This window comes from Notothenia rossii (assembly GCF_949606895.1).
Source record: "Notothenia rossii genome assembly, chromosome: 5".
Taxonomy (NCBI): domain Eukaryota; kingdom Metazoa; phylum Chordata; class Actinopteri; order Perciformes; family Nototheniidae; genus Notothenia; species Notothenia rossii.
In genome coordinates, this window is record NC_136903.1 from 64897482 (window position 1) to 64911969 (window position 14488).

The window sequence follows — 14488 nt, forward strand, 5'->3', positions numbered from 1 at the left end:
GACTCATCAGCACTTTGATCTTAAAAAAATAATGATTTGTATGGTTATTATTTAGATTTTTTCATTAGATTTTGACAGTTATTCTTTTTGTATTTTATTTTTTTATTAAATGATAGATTAATGTTGCTTTAGAGGCTGCAAAATACAGTTTGTTTATTTGACAATTTTCTTATGGTCCAAACAAAAACAATATGCATAATAATGAAAATGCATTTTTTAAATACACAAGACAACACGTATGAGCACAAAGGTGCATTAAAGCAGTGGTTCCCAAACTTTTTTTGTCAGGCTCCCCCCCTTTGGAGAAAAGAAAAAGTCGGGCCCCCCCAACACAAATTGTCACGTAATGGGCCAAGTTAACATTTATAAAACACATGAACGTGAGCATTCCTTTAAAAAAATCACTTTGCTAGAACAGTGATAATAAGCGTAGCTCGCACCGGAAGCTAACAACATGGATCTCCGGTGCCGGTGCGCTCTCTCTCTCTCGCTCGCGCACACACACAAAATGGCTCGTTCCATACACACACAGAGCCGAGCTTGGATAAAACACAGAGACCCAGACGTAATTGTGCTGTATCATATTATTTTAAAATCAATAATTTTTCAAATTTAGATTTTTTTTGTGTCTTTTTTAAATAACCATTTTTCCTCCTGGTCTCTTGCCCCCCCCCTGTCATACCTCTGCACCCCTCCACTTTGAGAAACACTGCATTAAAAGGTACCAATAAACCCTCAAATAAACATGAATAAGCCGATAATCCTTATACTCTGATGTACTTTATGTATAAAGACCTTCAGGTTGAGGCTCAAGGATTTGCATATTGCAGGACGGTGAATTAGGTGGATTGTTTATGAATAAAATCATGAATTGTTCCTCTAATTGAATCCAGTCAGTTTTGTTGGACAAAGTAACTGATTAATATTTATGACATTAAATGGAAGCTTGTATTTTTGTAAAAACATTTCCCACGGGTGAATTACATTTATGAATGAAAGTCATATTTTTGGGCTAAATAGTATATAATGGTTATATCTTTACATACGTTATTACTCATCAGGTAATTCAAACTAATGTCTGCCGAAGAGCTGCATGTTAAGCATTCCTCACATTTTCCTTTACAATGTCAGATGGTTCATATGCTCGTTTCTATGTAAATAAGAACTTTATCATGCTGGAAAATGGGAACATCATGAGAGCCGTGTTGGCAGCTCGGGGTTCTTCTGGTCTTGTGAAATGTTGTCATCTTTATTATCTACAAGAAGATCACCTGACTATACGACCCCCCCCCCACATGTCTGCTCAGGCTGAACACATTTGAGATGAACTGTTGCTACGCCTCGTCGGTGTAAACAACCTCTTAACATTCTGCATATCAAATACAGTATCTTGTTCCCTGTTTATAGGCTCTGTAATAGTTTAACAAATGTAAAACCATCATGCTTTAACACAGGGTATATGCAGGAATCCTGAAGTCAAATGTAATACCTTTTAAGACCTTTTTTAAGATCCTTTCCATACATTTTAAGACCTCATCGCCACTTCAAGTTTTAACCGGTTACATTGGCGACACACTTTACCTCACATTTACTATATACAGTATTGATTGTCCTTCCTCCTTATCTTCCAACCATTTGGACGCAAACTTTCATTTCCCCATAACGATGTTGTTTAACAACCGGCGTAAACGGAGCTTCGCGCTATCAAGCAGTGAGCGTGCGATGTCCTGTTCAGATGACGTCAAATCCAACAGGATGCCATAAATAAACTACACAGAATCACACTACACACCTACGCAATGATTACATTCAGGCAGACTGTAGAATACAACCTCTTTAGACAATTTATATACTTATTGAAAATAAGCTACAAAATGTAATACCTTGGAAAATGCCGTTTCATACTTTTTAATACTTTTTAATAGCCTTAATTTTCACCCCGCGGACACCCTGTAACAACTAAATAAAATATAAAGAAAAACATAGACCTTGGTAGAGTTCTATAAGCCAATCCTTTGACAGGCATCTTTTTTAGAATAGTCGTCTAAAGAGAAAAAGCGTTTTTGGCCGGAGGCAAAACTGCTGGGGTCTATGGGATTTACTAAATACATCCAAGGTTTCAGTAAGCAGAGAAATCCAATGCTAGAAAGGCATCCTAGTTTTGGATTTTCAGAAATGTTGTTCAATGGAAGGGGTTGATTAAAGGGGCCCATAAAATGCATATTTTCAGGTTTCATAATTGTATCTTGTCCATTTTTACATGTTTACATGCTTTAATGTTCAAAAATATCTTTATTTTTCTCATACTGTCTGTGCTCTTTTCACCCTCTGTCTGAAACCAGAGTCCAGTCGGCTCTGAATGATAGTGATGTCACTATTGGCGCATTTCCACTACGGTGCGCAGCTCGCTTTAAGCGTGCCGTGCCCGGCCCGTTTCCACTTGGCGTAGTACCGGCTAGCGGGTACTATTTCACAGTTTTTCTGGCCCCATAAAATCGAGGTTCTTTCCGGGCCAACAGCCAGGCTGAGTCGGGCTGAGTATGCTAAACTAGAGAGAGAATCGCTGGCAAGGGGTCTACAACTTCAACAAAATGAATATATTTGACCGTGATTTAATTGTAATACACGTTTCAAAATGATGCCGAAATAACAACATACTGATACCGGTTATTAAAAACCATGAATTAATGCTTTGACAAGTCTGCAGACAGACGGCAGGCGGAAAACCTTTTAAAATGCGTGTTTTCTAAATGGAGATCGGCTAAGCTAACGCAGTATATGCTCCGACCGTCCACACTCACAACAACGGCCTATACAGACATAAATAAACAAGCGACTGTATTCGCCATGACACAGACAGTCTGTGGTTTGTACTTGTTGAACTTTTGTCTAGTTTCTGAACAGATATGAGGAGCTGTGAGCTTGAGTGCCAACAGCTAACGGCTGATGTTGTTTTTCTGGGGTTCTCATTGAAGATGACGTCACGGCTCCGCCTACGCTGCGTTACTATAGATACTACCCCAGTTCCTAAACTGTAATGGAAATGCGCCATAAATTGAGCCAGTCCTAACAAGGCCTAACTATGAAATATAGCGCATTTCCACGACAGGAATGTTGTTACTGAAGTAAACAAAGGAGTCAAATCAAGGAGTTTAAGGCAGTTTGTGGGGGAAAAACTCCTTTGTGCCTGAACTTTTGGATTCTCACTTTTCCAGACCATTAACATGCAAAAGAAAACACACTAGAGGAAAGGGAAAAACCCAAAAGCAAAATAGGGCCTCTTTGACAAAATAGGGCCTCTTTGACATTTTAACAAATGCAAAAACATAATGCTTTAAAACCAAATCAAATATAAAGAGACAATTGGTATTGGAAGAGTTCTAAATAGTCATTCATTTGATATTAGTTTTAGAGTAATTTTATAAAAGTGGTCTATAGAGAAAAAGCTGTTAAAAAACTGTTGGGGTAGTGCGATTTACTTTCTAGTCGAGAAATCCAATGCTTGACAGACATCCTAGTGTTGTTAGGTTTGCTATGATTTTCAGAATTGTTATTCAAGGGAAGGGGTTACTAAATAATACCCTTTACACCATGTGAAACCCTACTATGGCAGTATAAATCGCAGATTGATATTTTTTAAACTGAGAGTTATAGCATCTAAATCATATTGAACATATTCTGTTTAACTACTCAGACACACTGTTGTTCTGTAGTTACCTCAAGTTGCCTCGCACTGTTTGAAATTATGTGTGTGGAGTCAGACGTTTAAAGAAGAACGTTATTTGTGATTCTGTTTTGCTTCTAAACTGAAAAGAGATTCAAAGACATATTTTAAACCTTTATCTAATCCAACAAATGTGTTGTTACCTAAAGGATAAGGCTGGCACGTTTTCTATACTTTTGTTATTGTCAACAAATCCCATGAAAAGACCAACATGTTCAACAATGTGTTTTCCTATCTCTTAATACTTTGTCTGTCTCTGGACCCAAGCCCATTTTGTACTACAGAGAGAATATTTTAGCGAACTCTTAAAACAGGTCACAAAAGTAATACAAAATATATCTACGACTTTCATTACTTACATAAAAAAGGGCATATTGTGAGTACATTGGTTCTACTTTCAGCTGATGCTTAATGCACACTTGGTGCTTTGGTAAGTAATTATAGTTCAGCATTAGGACGCTGTATGTTGGATCAACTTTAAATAAACTGCTGTACAGTGCCCATAGAAATGTGACCCATTAGTCTCAATTATATGTTCTATCCCCGTTTTTTGGGAACAATCTGAGGTCTACAGCATAGATAAATCTATATCAGTATAGTGATATATATCAGAAACAAAATATATTTTAAACCTTAACACGATCCATCAGCCTCACCTGAAAAATGCACCTGAGTTTACTTTTCTTTTGGATGGAAACCACGTCTGAAATAGTTTTTTATGGATAACAGAGAAGAGAGATTTATATGAAAAGCCTAAACAGGAACTTGTGACAAGAGGAGAGATAATTGTTTTCCAGCATACGACTCCTTTTGATGAATGTCTCATTATAATCCGGGGATGATGGATGTGAGTTGGATAAAGCCTGGAGTGTATATGTGACTATTTAGGCAAAATGAGGGATACGAGAGCCTCTCAATCCTATTCTTTGCACAGTGAGGTGCAACGGTTCGGAGTGAAAGGTTTTAATGGCTTTCGTTTGTTATTATTCCGTGTGTTATGACAGCTTGATTTGGCCAGCAGTCTTATTTCATTGCTGTTTCATTTGCATGCACCTCCATTTGCTGCCTTCCCACAGCTTGTGCTGTTATGGTAAATTTCATGAAGTAGATTGCATCGAGCTGGCTCTCCTGTCTGTGGGAGAAGCCCGGAGTGATCGTATAATGATCCTAATGAACACGTCTGTGTGCAAGGTTATAGTTAGGGTTACATCTAATGTAAGAGTTCATTCAGAGCAGTACTCACACTTACACTGTTCAGGGGCTAAAGTGCCCTATGGTGTGATGTCTAGGCAAGAATAAAGTGTGTAATTTTACTAACCTTGGTTTATGAATAATAATTCATTTGACTATGACATGTCTATATGCTTTAATGTTCAAAAAGCTCTTTATTTTTCTCACCCTGCCTGTGCTGCAGCACCTCTTTTCACCCTCTGTCTGAAACCAGAGCCCAGTCTGCTCTGATTGGTTAGCTGGCCGGCTCTGTTCTGATTGCTCAACCGCATAGAGATGTCCCGCCCCTTACCCCTGTATTCCACCGGGTCCGTCTGCGCCGCGTTACGTCCGCGTTACGTCCGCGTCACGTCCGCGTCACGTCCGCGTCACGTCCGCGTCACGTCCGCGTCACGTCCGCATCACGGCCGCGTTACGGCCGCATCACGGCCGCATCAATACAGCAATCACGGCCACTCTAGTCAATGCATGGAATAACACGCATTGACTAGAGTGGCCGTGAATGCTGTGAACGCCGGGGCGCAGCTGTAACGCGGCCATAATGCGGCCGTAACACGGCCGTAACGTTGCTGTAACGCGGCGCAGACGGACCCGGTGGAATACAGGGGTAAGGGGCGGACATCTGCCCCTTTAAGAGGGCCTGCAAAGGGTTTTGGGTTTTGCACTGTGTCCATAAATGCTTGCCGTAGTTTCCTGTTTCTGGCTGTCTATGGAGCACATGGGTTGTTTCCTGTCAACTAAATCCTTGCTCAAATCCTAGGGTCTTTATGTCTGTAAGTACCATTCCATATATTGTCCGTGTATACTTAGTTGCACATTTAAATTGATTATATGCAAACATGAAGAACAATGAATGATGCTAAACTTGTTAGCCTGTGAACAGCAGTGGAAATGTTTGTAGCATTTATGCTAACAGGTACTCTGTTGTTTGGAATGTTTGTTTTAGTCTTGTTTCTTTGTTTATTTAGTGTTTAATGTGACAACGTCTCATGAATTTGGGTTTTGTTTGTATTTCAGTTTTACAAAAATGGAAATGAAAATGGAAATGAAAATGGAATTTAATCAGTAAACATCCAAAACTGAGCTGCTGTCTCCTGGGTGTTTATTTCCGTGTTAAGCTATCTGCCAAGCCTGCAATCCGAAAAGTATTCTTGCGAGGGCAGAAAAGTAAAAAGACAACCACGCCTGTAGGATTTGCCACAGAAGATGGGATACCAGTAGAAACAACCGCATTCTTCTGTCATCAAAGCTACAGTCTACATCAGGGGTCGGCAACCTTTTTGATATGAAGTGCCATTTAAAAAGAAAAATGTTATCAGCGTGCCAACGATCGATAATTATCAACGGGGGGGGGGGGGGGGGGGGTTGAGGAGCTTGACGCTAGTCAACTATCAGCAGGAGGGTGGGGGAGCCTCGCTGCGGGGAAGCAGTGTGCGGACCTGTCAGCGCAACTTACATGATGCCGAATTTAACAAACACATTTAAATAATTGGTTTAAACGGCATAATAATAAGGACGATCTTCCGTTCTGTGATTCTCCAGAACACACAAGTTATGATATTAGGGTCATGCAGAGTGAGATGAGATCGCTGTCCCTTTAAGAGAGAGAGAGAGGGGTGCGGCTTGTGCATGTGTGTTTGTGAATGGTAGAGCGACAGTGAGGGAACGTGTGTATGTTTCTGGAAGTGAAACGGGAAAGCAGAAAAACAGAGGTCTGTGATGTATTTTGTGAAACAGAAGAACAGCTAAATAAATGCAACGTCCTCCCAAGAAGAGCTCGCCTCTCTCCAGTCATTTAAGCTAAAGTGGGTTATTGAACCTGAAGCTTGTTGCTTCTGCCCTCCTCGACTACGGTCTGGGAGCCGACAGGAAAGTTCTACACACAGATTGCCAGTCCGCCCCTTTGTAGCATATTATTTCGATGAGAGATGAGCAGATCGCCACTGGGCTTTCAACTAAATAAACACAGCCACGCAAAAACTGCGTCATTTGTACAGCTCCTTATGGGTACTGCAATTAGTGAAGTGCTTTCCTCCGTGGTGAAACGATCAGCACTGCACCACGGAGGAAAGCGGCAGAAAGTCAACTGGAGATAAAGAGAGCGGGGCTGCGTTGCGTGCATGGCTTCCTTCTGCAGGTAACGGGGAGACGAGCTCTGGCGGCGGTCTCGCGTTCAGGATCCGAAAATTAATTTAAATATTTTGCACACTTCCACTTATTCCTAGTGTGCCACTGGTTACGGTGCCGCGTGCCAATGCTGGCACGCGTGCCAGGGGTTGCCGACCCCTGGTCTACATGATGGCAGACAACAATGATGAGTGGGAAACAAGATCACAATGCTCCAACACCTCACGTTCAAGCCGCATGTCCAAAGTCAACACCATGGCAGCTAGAGCTCGTGCAAAAGCAGAGGCTGCACGTGTCCGGGCTTTTTTTGCACAAAGAGAAGCTGACATGATTAAAGCACAGGCATCTATTGATGCTGAAGCTACAAGAAAGAAAGCGGAGCTTAAAGCTAGTCTCAACACATTGCGGATAGAAAGTGCTGCTGCAGTTGCCATCGCTGAAGCTGAAGTTCTCGAAGCAGCTGCTGAGGATGCATATGGAGATCCAGATCGTGCAAGCCTAAAGAGTGCGTACACTGAGTGGTACAAGGGGAATCCAGCACCTGACTCTCACCAAGACTCAAAGCCACAACAACCCATACCCACACCGGGGCGCCAGCACGCAATGGACGACGGTGAGCAAGCTAAAGGCTACATGGGAAGAGGTGCTGTACAGCCACGTGGGGTCATTGAAGGTGGATTTCCTAAACTACCTGCTTAACATGCACACGATCAGGAGCGAGATGCCATCCACATATATAGCCCTGCTGAAGGTCCATCCAGAAAAATCTACAGTCATCATGAGCAGTCACACGCAGCAAGACCATCCAGTCATGTTCAGCAATCTGCTCAGCCACATGCAGATGTTTCACCCAGAGCCAATGAGTCTCATTCATCAGCTACAGCAGATTTGGCCAAGTATTTAATACGTCGGGAAATGGTTAGCTCCGGGCTATTGCAGTTTGATGACCAGCCGGAAAACTATTGGGCCTGGAAAGCATCATTCCTCAGTTCCACAGAGGGCTTGAACCTGTCATCAAGAGAAGAGCTCGACCTCCTGTGTAAATGGCTTGGACCGAATTCCTCTGAACATGCAAAGAGAATCAGATCGGTTCACATCCACAATGCGGCAGCAGGTGTCAATATGCTATGGCAAAGGTTGGAAGATTGTTATGGGTCACCTGAAGCAATAGAAAATGCACTCCTCAAAAAAGCCGATGATTTCCCAAAAATCAGCAGCAGAGAAAATCAAAAGTTGAGGGAGCTGGGAGACATTCTTCTGGAGCTTGAAGCCGCCAAGACAGATGGATTTCTATCTGGTCTGAGCAACCTAGACACATCCTGTGGCATCACTCCCATCGACCAAAAGCTGCCATATTCCCTGCATGACAAGTGGGTCTCTCTAGCATCACGTTACAAAGAAACACACAGAGTATCGTATCCACAATTTTTTTATCTTTGCAAAGTATGTTTGTGACCAAGCCAAGATACTCAATGATCCAAGCTTTGCCCAGCTCACAGGTGGTCAGAGTATAAGCAAGACTGAGAAGCCTTTCAAACCCAACATGAGAACGCCAGTGTCTGTAAGGAGGACAGAGGTCTCAGCAGACTTTGATAACAGCTATGAAAGCACAGCAAAAAAAAGAGCAGTCGACCCAGATAAGCAATGTCCACTCCACCACAAACCACACCCTCTCAGGGAATGCCGTGGTTTCAGGTACAAATCTCTGGATGAGAGAAAAGCATATCTTAAGGATTCAAACATTTGCTTTGGGTGTTGTGCATCAACCAGCCACCAAGCCAAAGACTGTGACAAAAAGGTTCAGTGCAGAGAGTGCAACAGTGACCGCCACCCTACTGCACTACATCCAGGGCCGGCTCCATGGACAACAGGGGCCGCCGTAACCTCAAGATATCAAAGCGGGGAGCAAAACGAATCTCCTCCTGTCACATCAAAATGCACTGACATCTCTGGGACTGAAGTAAAGCCAAGATCATGCACCAAGATTTGTCTAGTCAGAGTGTATCCGGCAGGCCAGAGAGAGAGAGCTGTCAAAATGTATGTTGTCCTAGATGAGCAGAGCAATAAGTCCTTTGCAAAAACAGACTTTGGCACAACATCCTACACCCTGAAGACATGTTCAGGAGTTTTTGAAACCTCAGGGCGGCGAGCAAACAAAGGTTCTTTACTAACTTACCCCAACTTATGATTATTTACTATATATGACTTTATTGTATTTTATTGTTATTGTACATTGTATTCTTACATTTGATAACTAAAACTATGTGACATTCTTAATTTTAGACCAAAATCCATCATGCCACGTAAATACAAAAGGAAGACAGACAGGGTTTCAACTCCTCTTGAGGAGTTGAAAGAGCAGTGAAAGAGGTGCAACAGGGTAAGACCATACGTCGGGTTAGAAAGGAGATGAAGATCTGCAGGATGACCATAAAAAGATATATGGATAAGAAAAAAATAGGAGAAGTAACAAAGCCAGGCTATGAAAGAACAGCAGTCGCCAAACGAGTCTTCAATGAGAACATGGAGAAAGAGCTGGCTGACTATATTAAGACACTAGCAGCAATGTTTCATGGCATAGGTGTCATGAAATGCCGTGAACCGGCTTTTGAGTTTGCACAAAGAATTAGCATTGACATCCCTGCCAGCTGGACCAGAGACGAAAAAGCAGGTTAGATCAAGTATAGGCTATTGGATAGTTATTTGGAGCGGATAGCTTCAACTTATCTGAATGTAAACTGCAATGTTGTGAGGAAGCGCACACACTCCCTCACTAACATGTTGGTCTTAACTATTTGTTTGTTAAGAAAGGTAGTACATGTTTTTTCAGAGTTGTCTTTAGTTCAGTTAAAGTTATAAAAACTGTTTACATAGACAAACTAATAAAATGCATCTAAATTAATTTGTCAGTCTGTAAAATACACAAGCACCAAGTAATCACCATTTCCTTTGTTCAGACCTGGAGGCCATCTTGTCCCAGTGCTCAAAGGGGGAGCACGCCTCCAAAGTACTCCTTATATGTGGCGTATGAGTAGGCGGAGTCTTGGACGCGATTGGTCAGGAAATGTGTGATTTTACGAGTGTCAATTAGGTTAAAAACTATCCGTTTTAAGCAGACCTTGTTGTTTTTGAAGGTATAATATGTATGTTGATGCAATAATGAATTTACTTAAGCCGTTAGGGTTTTATTAAATGTAGACAACAGTGTTTAAGTTTGTATTTAACCCTTCACACCGCTTTCAGAACCATGACCTGATTGGCCAGGTTGGAGTGGGAAGGCGGGCAGTCTCCTATAAATGTTGTTGGGAAGAGAGGGGAAGGGGGGCATTTTGTGTTTGTTCCTTGCTGGTGAATGCAGCACCAGACATGCAGTTTGTGTTTCTGTGGAATAATGTGGAAGGCTAAGAATAAAACGCCTGTTTATTTTTTCAAGAAAACCCTCTCTCCACGTATCGTTCTTTCACCTGCACCTCACATCGTAACAATTGGTGGCAGTGGTGGGATATTTAAACGCCTGTGAGGAGTCTTTGAGGACAGAGTGACTAAATGAGAGGTGGGCGTGGAAGAGGTCGTCAGGCAAGGGCCACAGCCTTGCCAGACATGGAGGAAGAAAAAAGACAAGGGACAATGGAAGAAGAATCGCCACTTGAGGGAGCAGTGGCAGCTGAAAGTGAAGAAGATGAGGAAGAGCTGGTGGTTCGCCCCAAAGTGTTTACAGCCCATACTGGGGGTGAGGAAGTCTCTACAGTAAGCTTTGTGGAAGAAATTAGAGAGTTTGTGCACAGGTCTAAGCAGACTGAGGCAATACTTTTTGAACAGATTAAACAATTAAGAAGTGACATGGTTTCAAAGTCAAGGCAGGACTCAGAAGTATACTATGACCCTGTTCAACAGTATCCCTATGCAACGCGTGCTGATAATCCAAGGCTACAAGCTGAAACCTCAACACACCTGCTAAAAGCTGAGCCACATGGAAAATTCAATCCACTTCAAACTAGCAGGCCTGTCTCCTTATCCGATTGGCCTGTCCAGCCTCTGCAGAATATTGATCCACCAATCCGGACAGCAAGGCCCTATGTAAGTGAGCCGAGGATACCTGACTTCAAAGAAGGTGAAGACCCAGAAAGGTTTTTCGTTCGGTTTGAACGGATGGCCAGAACATGGGGGTGGCCGCCATTTGAGTGGGCAGCCAGAGTAGTAACCTTGTTGACAGGAAGAGCTCTTGAGGCCTATGCTGGAATGGATGAGGAACAGTCAGAGTCATATGAAGCAGTTAAAGCAGCAGTGTTAATGAAGTTTAATGTGACTGAAGAGACTTACAGACAGCGGTTCCGGAGCACCATTTTGCCAGTGGGAGAGACTGTAAGAGAAACCTACAACCGTATTAAGGGGCATTACAAAAGATGGATGAGACCGAACAGCCGTACTAAGGAGGAGATTGGAGAGACTATTGTTTTGGAGCAGTACCTCCGTGTGCTTCAACCAGACGTCCGCACCTGGGTCAAGGAGCACAATCCCCAGACTGGGGAAGAAGCGGCAGATCTAGCAGAACGGTATGCAGCGGCCCACAGGGAACCTTCAAAGAAAAGAGTGACTGTTGGGAAGCCAAGGTATGGGGAGGGCAAACCTCACAATTGGCCAGCTGTTGAGAGCATGGACACTGGGGTTGGTAAGAAACCTGCATATCCAAACGTAAAAACGAACTTTATATGTTATTACTGTCAGCAACCTGGTCACAAGGCTTCATTGTGTCCATTAAGAAAGTCTAAGTCGGTTGAGATGTGTTCGGTACCTCGTCCAGAAAGTGTTGACCCTGCTAATGTTACCGAGAGTGGAATTGTTCCACATAGACATGTAGTAGAGGTCACTGTAAATGGTCAAGCAGTGAAAGCCCTAGCTGACACTGGTAGTTCACAAACCTTGGTGAAGTCCAGCGTACTTAGCAATGCAATAACTGATTTTGATGGCGGGGTAAATATCACATGTGTTCATGGTTTCAAAAAAGAGTACCCAACTGCAGATGTTATCATTGAGGTTGAAGGGCAAGCCTTTATGCTAACTGTTGGTGTGCTAGAGCACCTAGCTTATGACGTGATCCTTGGAGATGATTTGCCAATCTTAGACTACTTGGTACAGCAAAACTCACTAGCATACTCCTATGTAGCTACGCGCTCTATGACTAAGGGGTTAGAACCTTTCCCAGATGCAGATGATAGTTTGTGTGAAGGGGGTGATAAGCTTAAGAAAACAAGGCGACAGCGCCGTCAAGAGAAAAACAGAAATCACGATAAGGCTAAATGCCCTGAGCTTACTCTCCCTGTAACTCCCCCCATAGAGCCTCAATGGCAAATCCCAGATAACTTCAGAGAGAGTCAGGAGAATGACCCATCTCTAAAACCTCTATTTTCAAAGCATGCAAAGTAGATGGGGAGGAAGATGCAAACACAGGGGGGCTGAAAAATCAAATTGGGGATCCCTTCATCATAAAAGACAACCTTTTGTATTTGGCAGACATAGAGAAACCTAGGCTAGTCATTCCTAAAGAGTTTCGCCAAGTAATCCTGCAGGTGGGTCATACTGTGCCATGGGCTGGGCATCTGGGGCAGGCAAAAACGTATGACCGCATAGCTCAGCGTTTCTATTGGCCAGGATTATACAAAGAGGTAATTGATTACTGTAAAACGTGCCATGAGTGTCAGGTTGTAGCTCCTACCAAACTTTCAAACAGGGCCCCTCTACAACCATTACCAATAATGAGTGTACCTTATGAAAGAATAGCCATGGATATAATTGGTCCTCTGCCAAAAAGTAGCAAGGGTCACAGGTTTGCCCTGGTTATTTGTGACTACGCCACCAGATATCCAGATGTCTATCCATTGCGTTCCATTCAGGTCAAACATATAGTGCGGTGTTTAGTAGAGCTATTCTCTAGAGTTGGCATCCCTAAAGAGATCTTAACAGATCAAGGTACAAACTTTATGTCCCATCTGATGAAGTCACTGTACTCGCAACTTGGGGTTAAAGGGATCAGAACGACTCCATACCACCCTGAAACTGATGGTCTGGTAGAACGTTTTAATGGTACACTGAAACAAATGTTGAGAAACTGTATTGATGATACTGGCAAAGATTGGGATAAATGGTTGCCGTTCCTTTTGTTTGCATACAGAGAAGTGCCACAGGCTTCAACTGGTTTCTCCCCTTTTGAGTTGTTATATGGCAGACAGGTCAGAGGCTCTTTGGATGTGCTGAAGGAGAACTGGGTGGCTGGTGAGGCAGTGGCAACTACAACCAACAGCATCATCTCTTACATTCTGCAGATGAGAGATAAACTGGACAGTTACAGAGAAATGGTCAAAGAACACATGCATGAAGCTCAACATAAGCAGAAGGTGTGGTACGACAAACGTGCTCGTGAAAGAGAGCTGAAAGCTGGCCAGAAAGTCTTGATACTGCTCCCTACAGGGCCAAGTAAGTTACTAGCCAAGTGGTAAGGCCCTTATACAGTAACCCGAAAGGCAGGCCCTGTGACCTATGAAATTCTCTGTCCTGATAAAAGAAAGTGCAAACAGCTGTTGCATGTAAACCTTTTAAAAGAATATCATGACAGGAAAAACCAGAAGGCAGGTGGAGAACATGTTCTGATGATCCAAGATGTCCAGCTGGAAGAAGAGGATGCGTTGGAAACAGAGGAGGCTGGCATGGTGCCGCACAGAGAGAAGTGTAAACCCCAGGCTCCTCCGGAGCATCTGAGTTTGGATCAGGGACTGGGTGAGCTTAAGCAATCTTTCCCAGCATTGTTCTCAGAAAAACCTGGACGCACTAATGTGATAAAGCATAACATTATACTGAAGGACCCTAAACCTGTTCGCCTGAGGCCTTACAGAATTCCTGAAAGAATGATGGAACCACTGAGGAAGGAGGTGGAGTTGATGTTGGACATGGGAGTCATTGAACCATCTAGAAGTGAGTGGTCAAATCCTATAGTGCTTGTTCCTAAGAAAAACACCACTGAACCTCGATTCTGCTCGGACATGAGGAAGCTGAACAGCATTTCCTGTTTTGATTCATACCCTATGCCGCGTATTGACGAGCTACTGGAGAAGTTGGGGAAAGCCAAGTACATCACAGCTTTAGACCTCTGTAAAGGTTACTGGCAAGTGCCTTATGAGCCAGCCTGCAAAGAGTATACAGCTTTTCAGATTCCAGGAATGGGTTTGTTTCATTACACTGTACTACCCTTTGGTCTTCATGGAGCGCCTGCAACCTTTCAAAGATTAATGGACATTGTTCTTAATGATTGCACCAGGTTTGCAGCAGCCTACCTAGATGATGTGGTAATCTACAGTGAATCCTGGGAAGAACATCTGCAGCATCTTAAAGCTGTGTTGGGCAAGATACAGGAAG